Source organism: Sparus aurata, chromosome 19 (assembly GCF_900880675.1).
Source record: "Sparus aurata chromosome 19, fSpaAur1.1, whole genome shotgun sequence".
NCBI lineage: Eukaryota > Metazoa > Chordata > Actinopteri > Spariformes > Sparidae > Sparus > Sparus aurata.
The window spans coordinates 28,859,829-28,870,164 of record NC_044205.1 but is presented as its reverse complement, the minus strand read 5'-3'; the positions used below and the strand labels follow the sequence as shown (position 1 = coordinate 28,870,164).

At 42.1% G+C, this 10,336-nt stretch overlaps 1 long non-coding RNA gene across 1 annotated transcript; it reads right to left on the bottom strand.

Annotated features, from left to right (window-relative positions):
* Positions 1-4,038: 4,038 nt before the first annotated feature.
* Positions 4,039-9,650, bottom strand: LOC115570013 (uncharacterized). The gene is made up of 3 exons (XR_003981673.1): positions 9,613-9,650; positions 7,735-7,885; positions 4,039-4,050 (listed from the first exon to the last, which is right to left on the bottom strand). It is a non-coding gene; the product is annotated as an uncharacterized LOC115570013 (long non-coding RNA).
* Between the last annotated feature and the right edge of the window lie 686 nt (positions 9,651-10,336).

Here is a 10,336-nt window from a genome sequence, read left to right as displayed (position 1 = left end):
ATAAGAGAAAAAGACATGAACTGACCTCAGAACCTCCAGTTTACATTTTGGACTCTTCAGTCCAGAGCACAGCAGCTTCACTCCTGAATCCTGCAGGTTGTTGTGACTCAGGTTCAGCTCTCTCAGATGGGAGGGGTTGGACCTCAGAGCTGAGGCCACGACTTCACAGTGAATCTCTGAGAGTCCACACTTAACTAATCTGTGATGACAGAGAAAAACTCTTCATCATAAAAATAGATGCTGCATGTTTAATCACAAAGCAAATTAACATGAGTGGCTGTGATCAGCTGGTCAGTTGTTGAGTCTGAGCTGGTCAGTCACTGATCAGCAGGTCTGTGGTTTAAAACTGAGCACCTCCTGTCCACATGTAAAACCCAAACCAGCAACATGATGAACAGAAATCTGAGGCTTTAGACAAAAGTGTCCATCAAACATCTGTAATGTAACGTGTCATATTCTAATAACCAAGATGCTGTGATTTGTTTGTTTAACTCTATTTTAACATGATGTTGATTAACTGTAAAATCACTCAGTTGTAACTGCACATGTATGTTTTTTTATCTCAGTTATGTGCTCGCATGTGTTTAACAAAACTTTGATGTCACTCTGCTTTTCATCTACCAGTAACTTCAGTTAATGATTTTGCATGAATAGTTTAATCAGTGCTAAATGAAAAAACTAACTATTCTTGTTTTAAACGGGCTGTGAAAGCCGACAACCTCCTGTAGGTGTCGCAGGACACTGTTCATACAGTGACACAAGGAATTAATACAAGCACTTTATTTACTGAAGATGTTTACTGTGTGTTTTAAGGACACAGTCAGAATACTTGTGCAATTCATGAAAACATCTATACAAGTTCAGTGACACAAAAGAACTTAATGCAATTCATTTTCATGTTTTTTGCTCTGAATCGCATCACATAACCACCAAAATTCATTTTCAGGCAGAAATGTGATCAGAGTCAGTAGGACAGACAGGATGACAGAAGCTTTTCCACGTATAACTGCAGCATTTCTTTCCTCATACAAGTTGCCCTGATCCAAACCCGGCTCGCCTCTGTGGTTCTGATTCTACCTCCGGAGGCGGATCAGAGCCGCAGTGAAACTGTCACACAGACGGTGATGCAGAGAATCGCTGCATGATTCCTGCACTGACAGGGCCGTGTGAATGAGGCTCCTGCGACTGTACACAGCAACTTGTAGTTCAGATCTGTTTTTACATTTTCAGTAACTATGTGTTAAAGTGCAATATATCACGATGTATCGTGACACATGTTGAATCAAGTCCTTGCTGATACTGAGCTATAATTATATCAGTGACAGTTTGTTTTAAGTGGAGTTCAGGAGTGTAACTTCTTCTGCTTCACTTCTTCTCTGAGCTCGGTGATGATAAAATCCTCCACTGAACTGAACCGTTAAAGACGCATTAAAAAAAGAAACAGTGCACAAAATGTGGATTAAAATCTCGACTGTGGAGACATTTCTGAATCCTCCACCACCCAAAGAAAGACAGTGAGAAGATGACAGAAGTTATTAGTGTTCACTAGTTTCATAGATAGAAACACAACAATGATTTTTATAGACATTTCTAAATGAACACATGTTTAATTGTTTGATAAAGAAACAGGTTAAATACTAATTTAAGGAAAACTTTTCCAATGTGGAGGTTTTATATTGTACATGTGTCTTGAGGGAGGATCTCTACTCTGACACTGATGTTGTTTTACAGTCTTGATAATCACATCTGGACTTACCGAGCCTTCCTGCAGTTCCTCACAGCTGGAATCAGTCTCTGTCGTCCCTCCAGTGATGTTTTGTACTCCTGCAGGTCCAACTGATCCAGAACCTCCTCTGACATCTGCAGCATGTAGGCCAGAGCTGAGCAGTGGATCACAGAGAGTTCCTTCACTGATCTGTTCTCTGACTTCAGGAACTCTTGGATCTCCTGATGAACTGAGTGGTCGTTCATCTCCATCAGACAGTGGAAGATGTTGATGCTTCTGTCAGGAGAGACATCATCTCTGTTCATCTCCTTCAGGTTGTTGATGGCTCTCTGGATGAGTTCTGGACTGTTGTCTGTCTGACCCAGCAGACCTTCTAAGAGTCTCTGGTTGGACTCCAGAGAGAGGCCATGAAGGAAGCAAACGAACAGGTCCAGGTGGCCATTTTTACTTTGAAGAGATTTTTCCATGGCGCTCCTCAGGAAGTCATCCAGGGATGGGTGACGGGCCTCATGGCCACCAGTTCCTCGACCAAACAACTTTGATATCTTCAGCAAAACAGATTTTGGTTTTGGGTCCCTGGGTGTGAAGTCTTTTACAAAAGCCTTCAGAATCTTTGTGTTCCTGTTGGTGAAACAGTGGAACATGTAGACTGCAGCCAGAAACTCCTGAACGCTCAGATGAACAAAGCAGTAGACTGTTTTCTGGAAGATCACACTCTCTCTTCTGAAGATCTCTGTACAAACTCCTGAGTGCACCGAGGCCTCTGTGACATTAAGACCACAGTGCTCCAGGTCTTCTTGGTAGAACATGATGTTTCCTGTCTCCAGATGTTCAAACGCCAGCCTCCCCAGCTTCAGAAGAACTTCCCTGTCAGCCTCCGTCAGCTTCTGTGGACTCATCTCACGTCCCTCATGGTACTTCTGCTTCTTCCTCTTTGTCTGAACCAGCAGGAAGTGTGAGTACATGTCAGTCAGGGTCTTGGGCAGTTCTCCTCTCTGGTCTGTAGTCAACATGTGGTCCAGAACTGTAGCAGTGATCCAGCAGAGGACTGGGATCAGACACATGATGTGGAGGCTCCTGGAGGTCTTGATGTGTGAGATGATTCTGCTGGACAGATCTTCATCACTGAACCTCCTCCTGAAGTACTCCTCCTTCTGGACGTCAGTGAAGCCTCGTACTTCTGTTACCCTGTCCACACATGAAGGAGGGATCTGATTGGCTGCTGCAGGTCGGGAAGTGATCCAGACGAGAGCCGAGGGAAGCAGCTTCCCCTGGATGAGGTTTGTCAGCAGCACGCTGACTGATGACTTCTGTGTGACATCAGACACGACCTCATGGTTCTTGAAATCCAGAGAAAGTCTGCTTTCATCCAGGCCGTCAAAGATGAAGAGAAGTTTACAGACAGCGAGCTTCTCTGCTGTCACCTTCTGTAATGTTGGATGGAAAACATGGAGCAGCCTGAGAAGACTGTAATGCTCATCTTTGATCAGGTTCAGCTCCCTGAACGAAAGCAGAACCAGCAGACTGACATCTTGGTATTCGGAGCCCTCTGCCCAGTCCAGAGTGAACTTCTGCACCGAGAAGGTTTTTCCAACTCCAGCGACGCCATTGGTCAGAACGACTCTGATGCGTCTCTGTTGGTCTGGTGAGGCTTTAAAGATGTCGCAGCACCTGATTGGAGTGTCATGGAGGGTCTCCATCTTGGAAGCTGTCTCTAGCTGTCTCACCTCATGTTGGGTATTAACCTCTTCACTCTGTCCCTCTGTGATGTAGAGCTCAGTGTAGATCCTGTTGAGGAGGGTTCCACTTCCTGTTCCATCACTTCCTGTTTCATCACTTCCTTCAGTCACATGTTCACATCTCCTCCTCAGACTGATCTTATGTTCATCTAAAGCCTCCTGCAGAACACTATCAGCTGAAAGAGAGTATTAAACTGAGAGCAAGAATCTCGATTGAATAAAAATGTTTTTGAATGAATGATATTCATGATAATATTAAATACTCTACAGAACACAACAGTTGTTCCTTTAATAAATGAACAGTTCCTGTTTTCAGACATGATGACATCAGCAGAGAAATGCTCAGTCTTACTTTGTACAGTGTTAGTCTGACTGACTGTCTGCAGTCCAGCTCTTGTTCTGGATCTTTCTCCACACTGGGGACAGGAGGAGTGTTCTGATGAAGCAGACTGGTCCCAGTATGAAGTGACACACTGTCTGCAGAACCAGTGTCCACAGCTGGTAGAGACTGGATCCTTCAGGACGTCCTGACACAAAGAACAGCAGGACGGCTGCTCCTCCACAGAAACACTTCCCTCTGTCTTTCTGAAGAGATAAAGGAAAATCACTCAGATTAGAAATCATAGATCAGTCCGACAAAAGAGAAGACAGACTGTAAACATAAGTATGTCTTCTCCAAGGTCTGAATCTGGACTGAACTCCCGATCACTAACACTGTGTTTCTGTCTGAGTCACAGTGGAGCCCGACCGATACAAATATTTGATGATTTAAAAATCCAACATTGTGATATATCAGCCGATATATATATATTTAAAAAAAATAATCCAGAAACGCGCCACAAAACATGAACAGATTTTCGTAACATTAGTTATTTGTCCTCATTGAAATAATATGATAATGCAGTTTAAATAAACTTGGTTGTTTTATTGTCACAACAGAACAGAGGAACATCAAAATATATGTGTCAAGCAGGGGGTTAAAGGTAAGACTAAGGAAAGGGGAAGGTGGACCCAAATGCAGTTACACGAGAGGCAAGGATATGGGGAAACAAAAGGCGAGCTTTATTTCAAAGCTGAAGACAAAAAACAGAAGCAGACAAAAAGGGGGCAAGAGGCAAAGTAGCAACTAAAAAGCAAGACAAAGTACAAAGAAAAAGGCAAAGTTCAAATCAAACACGGAAAGCTCAAAACCAAAACCTACCATAACAGGAGAACATGGAGAAGAACATGGACGTAGACAGGGGCTGACAAGAACAATGACCAGACAAGGAGTGAAGGGAACACAGAGACTAAATACACAGACACTGATGACAAGACGAGGAACAGGTGAGGTGGACCAACAGGTGAGATAACGAAGGGGAGGAGCACATGAGAACATGAAGGGAACAAAGCAATAGACAGAGGGAGCCAGAGGGAGCATAGGAAAATACACAGGAGAACTTAAAGGACACATGAGGGCATGGGAAAAACAAGACACAAGACAAGATACAAAGACATGGAAATCAAATACAAGAAACCACAAGACAAAACCAGACAAGAACACAACAACAGATCTACAGTCATGACAATATGATAGAGTTCTGATGGCGTTCTAAACACGAGTGTTGCCAACAGGGACGTTGTAGAGCAGGGGGCACACACTGTTTTAGCTTGAGAGCTACTTTCAAAATGAGCAGGTCAAAATGATCTACCTACATAACAAATACTATACATCTATTCATTTATACATACACTGAGTATACTGTATATAACACAATGCATAACTGATATATAGAGTAATGTAAGCCTTGGTACTGCACATAAAAACTGACAGCAGTAATGCACATAGGTGACAAACAGCCATCAATACTGCTCACAGTTTACACACCGGGAGCTGCTGGTTTTCTCACTGAAGGTTTTGAAAGACTGAAAAATGATCTCTCCCCGCGTGCGTTCTGTCATGGGCAGTAATGTTAATAGCTCCTCTTTTCAGTCATATCTGTAAACACCATCCGAATAAGAGCACACATCTGGGCTGTATCTCTGGTGTTTGTACACTCGTCTAACTGCAGTGAGAAACACTCGCAGTCTGCAATGTCTCTCCGAAGCTGCTGTGTCAAATCCTCGGCCATGACTTCACAGCGCTGTGTAACTATATTTCTTGATAGCTGAAGAGCTTTGATTGATGATGATATTTTTATTTTTTATTTAAAATCCCGAAACAAGGAGTCAGCTGCCTCAATGAAGGCCTCTTTTATCATCTTAGCACTTAACAAAGTGAAACAAACAAAACAAGAAATAAATGTATGGCCTGTCAGTCAGCACGGAGGGAATAGCACCGTCCGTATTTAACTTCTGGAGGCTCCATGCGCACAGCATGTGGTGAAGTGACAGCAGAGGTCCTGCGCTGAACACATGAAGACCCCACCAGCAACGGCGAAGCAGCGACCATCCAACATGGCCACGAGCCGGGGAGACCACAGCAGCAGAGGACAGCGACAAAGGAGCCAAGCGGTGAATAACCCCGAGGTTGTGGTGGAGGGAGGACCAGCGGAGCAATGATGGACAGCCCACAGAGTACTGAGTACGTCGGTTTGAAAGTTAGCGTTGCTAGGCTAACAGCTGATCGGCAGGGCTAACAGCTGATCAGCGGAGAAAGGTAAAAGGTAAATGGTCTTGCATTTTTATAGCGCTTTTGCAGTCTACTGACAGCTCAAAGCGCCAACTGCTCATCAGGAGCAATTTGAGTATCTTGCTCAAGGACACTTCAACATCCAACTAAAAGGAGCTGGGATTCGAACCAGTGACCTTCCAATCACTAGACGACCCTCTACCCACTGAGCCACAGCTGAAGAGTCCACTGAGTCAGTTGTTCAGGTGTGTAGCCTTCGAAAGCGGTAGCACAGCCCCAGAGCTTGTCGGCACAATTTGGTTTTCTTTTCCAACAGAAAAAACAGTTTTGCCACAGATTGAGAAGCGGCGATATTCACGCCAGCGTCCTCTCGCATGATAGAGTGACTCGCCCATAACGATGCTTCGATGGCGGCCTTTGCTTGTGAATTCCACTGTGTGAAAAATGACTGCTGTCCGATAAACTGTGATTTTAGTTCCCTCACTTTTCTCCTTCTCAGCTCGCTTTTCAGAGGGAAGTCACTGTTGTACTTTTTATAAACAGTTCAAAGTGCCTCTCAACATTCCCCTTCTTCAGAATAGCGATGGTAGCTAGAGCGTTTGCACATGCATGGTGACCTGTGACACGTGACCCGACAAGAAGATCTCAGACTGGCCGTCCTGTCCGTCACTCAGGTGGCATAGACTCCACCTGTTGTAGAGCGCCCTCTGGTGGACGCCAACACTCATAACATGGTTGGAGGGTGTTTTGTCCGTTTTTATTTTATTTTTCAAATATTCATGTATCGGCCATTATAAATGGCGTTACCGATAGTTTGGAAAATGCCTAATATAGGCCGATAATATCGGCCCGCCGATAAATCGGTTGGGCTCTAGTTTGCATCATTTGATTATAGTAGACAAATTTATTTTAATCGGAAATTTTATTACACAAACAAAAAGGATCATAAAACATGACCTCATTAGCAGCTGTTAAAAACTTCAACCATACTGAACAAAGTACATGGTCACGCTTAGTACAATATACCCTCCTATTTCTTCAACAACTGTTTTTGATAAAAAAGGTTTGATGAAGATAAAAACAATCTGAGTGAAGACAGTTTCCATGAGATACTTCCAGCCCTCATCAATGGAGCCTTTTACTTTGCAAAGATAAAGAAGAAATCCTCACTTGTCATTAAAGCAGAACATAAATCCCTCATTTGTGTCATTTATCTATCTGTAAAATACTTTGTGCTCCTCATCCTGACATTCAGTGAAAGTTGTAATTCTTGTGTTTTGAACAGATCATTTGATCCATCTGCAGTAAAAACCATTGCAGCAACACACGTTGAATAAGCCATCAAACTCCTGAAGGTTTAACTGAGCAAACTAAACACTTTGAAGACTAAATTTCTCTAACAGACAAACAATGAATGAATTGAAGTAACTCACTAGTCAGCAATATTTAGGCTATATCCCATGATGCAACACTGCAGTCTGTTCAAAAAGAATATCTGATGTTGACACATAATTGTCTCGTCCCTACGTATAATACAAATCACAAAGCTTTAAAATTTAATTTCCAGAAAAATATTTACTCCTATATTTTGTGCAGCTCCAGTCATATAATTGTAATGATTTAATTGTATAAACTGAAGTTAGCATCAGTTCTCTTACTGTGTGTCTGAGGGTTCTGGTTCAGTACTGAACTGTAGAGGTTCTACTTTGGACCGGTCACTCTTCAGAGACAGACAGCTGGACACTGCAGACTCTGCTCCGTCCTCCTCTTCCTCCACACAATCACTCATCTTCTGCACTTCAGAAAGCACTGAGGTAAATATGTAGCACATGGAAGGAGAACAACATGAAGACGAGGAAAACAAACAGGTGAAACAAGATGAAGAGGAGGAGGAAGGTGTAAAATGGAGCTGGTGAAGCTGCAGACTCATCACCCAATGTGATGCTCAACAAAAGTGACATTTACAAAGATGGGCCATGTTTCTGTGTAATTAAAGGGACGTCCCTCAGTATGATGTCCTGCTCTGTCCACTCAAAACAGAGACTCAACTAACTGCCTGCACACTTTCTCTCTAACTTGTTGGTTGCTTCCTCCATGTTTCATGTACCTGGATCACCTGCTCAGGTTTGTGGTGTGATCACTTTATGAGCTTCTCTCTGTTATTCTTTGCTCAATAGAATGTAACCTCACTGAATAGTCCTGCAATAAATCACGTTTTCATAAGCTTCTAAAATACATACATGTTGTGATATCTCATTTAAATTGGTGTTTATCAAATACAATGATTGATTATTCAAGAATTTGTATTCCAACCTAAAATGTTAGAAGTTCATAGTCCTTTGTTTTCATATTAACACTTATGTTCAGTGTAACAGCAATCTTGATCCTTTCGATGAACATTTAGTTAAATTAAAGCTAATTAAGCAACATAATACTTTTGACCAACATTTATTGTATCTACACTGAAACAACACAATATCTTGACTGCCTGTGCAGTTTGATCCAAGTCTTTAAAACAGACCTTTGTGAGGTTCATGTTTAATTAAGGCTGAACCTGCTGATAACGATTTACTGATTAACTATTAAATCATTTTGTCAGCTGTACCTAAAGTGGTGGACAAAGTATTGAATATAACATTAAATCCAGTAAAACAAAACCACTGTCGTCTTCTGGACAAACCGGTCTGTTGAGGATGAAACACACACACACACACACACACACACACACACACACACACACACACACACACACAGGTCAGTTTCCTCTAAATATGAGCTTGTTGTCTCTTGTTCAGTGTGAATTTTGTATCCAATCACGCTGTACTAACAGAAGAATCAGAGACTTTGACAGTAAAACAATAATGTAGAAATAAAACTCACTGTCTGAGAGGTAACCAGTAAAACTGACAGTGAACTCAGAACATGAGAATCAAGACAAACCAGTCTGTTGAGGAAGTAACACACACACACACACACACACGCACACGCACACACACACACACACACACACACACACTATATGATACTTTTGACCAACATTTATTGTATCTACACTGGAACAACACAATATCTTGAATGCCTGTGCAGTTTGATCCAAGTCTATAAAACAGACCTTTGAGCATTAGATGTTTAATTAATACTGAACCTGCTGATAACGATTTACTGATTAACTATTAAATCATTTTGTCAGCTGAACCTGAAGTGGTGGACAAAATACTGAATATAAAATCAAATCCAGTAAAACAAAACCACTGTGGTCTTCTGGACTTCAGTCAGTCTGAGAGGTAACCAGTAACACTGACAGTGAACTCAGAACAGGAGAATCAAGACAAACCGGTCTGTTGAGGAAGTAACACACACACACACACACACACACACACACACACACACACACACACAAGTCAGTTTTCTTTAAATATGAGCTTGTTCAGTCTTCATGTCTCTTGTTCAGTGTGAATTTTGTATCCATTCACGCTGTACTCACAGAAGAATCAGAGATTTTGACTGTAATACAATAATGTAGAAATAAAACTCACCCTGCCTCAGACGTCTTCTCCTCCTCCTGCTGCTGCTCTGTTCACTCAAAATGGAGTCTGAACTCTGACTGAACACTTTCACTTTAACTGTCTCCTCCCTGTTCTCACCTGCTGTACCTGAACCACCTGGTCAGTGTTGCTCCTCCTCTTGTCATTTCCTGTAAATCACATGTGTACTTTTTTCTGTTCAGGTGTCTCCATGATGACCTCCCTCTGCTTGAACAGCTCAAACTAACACAGATAAACCAAACACAGCAAACTACGTTAAAGTGAAACTCTCGCCAAAATGCAACCTGGGCTTTTTTGTGAACATATATGAGTCAAACCTTCGTGTAACAGCATTGTTACGATGAAAGAGGCACTTTTAAGATTGACCATGTTTTCGTTTTTGGCTCAAACTCATTGTCAATGGGAGTGCTACAAGCACTTTAAGCTAGCATCAAAATCTCTATTTTTAAAACACTAAGAAGGCTTGACACAAAATGAAACTTTACTCGTAGTATCACCAGGGTCTCTACACATAGCTCAACTGAACCACATACACTCTACCCAGACATGTTGATCCCCGAGTACGTCTCAGCTGCCATGACTACGGCTAGAGAAAGAAGCTACTGCTAACGTGAGTTATTCAAAAATCTTCCTTTTAGTAAACTCTGTGTACACAAACAATGTTCTCAATGCTCGTGTTCATGTTGTCCTCCCAATGTTAAACTTATTCTTACGC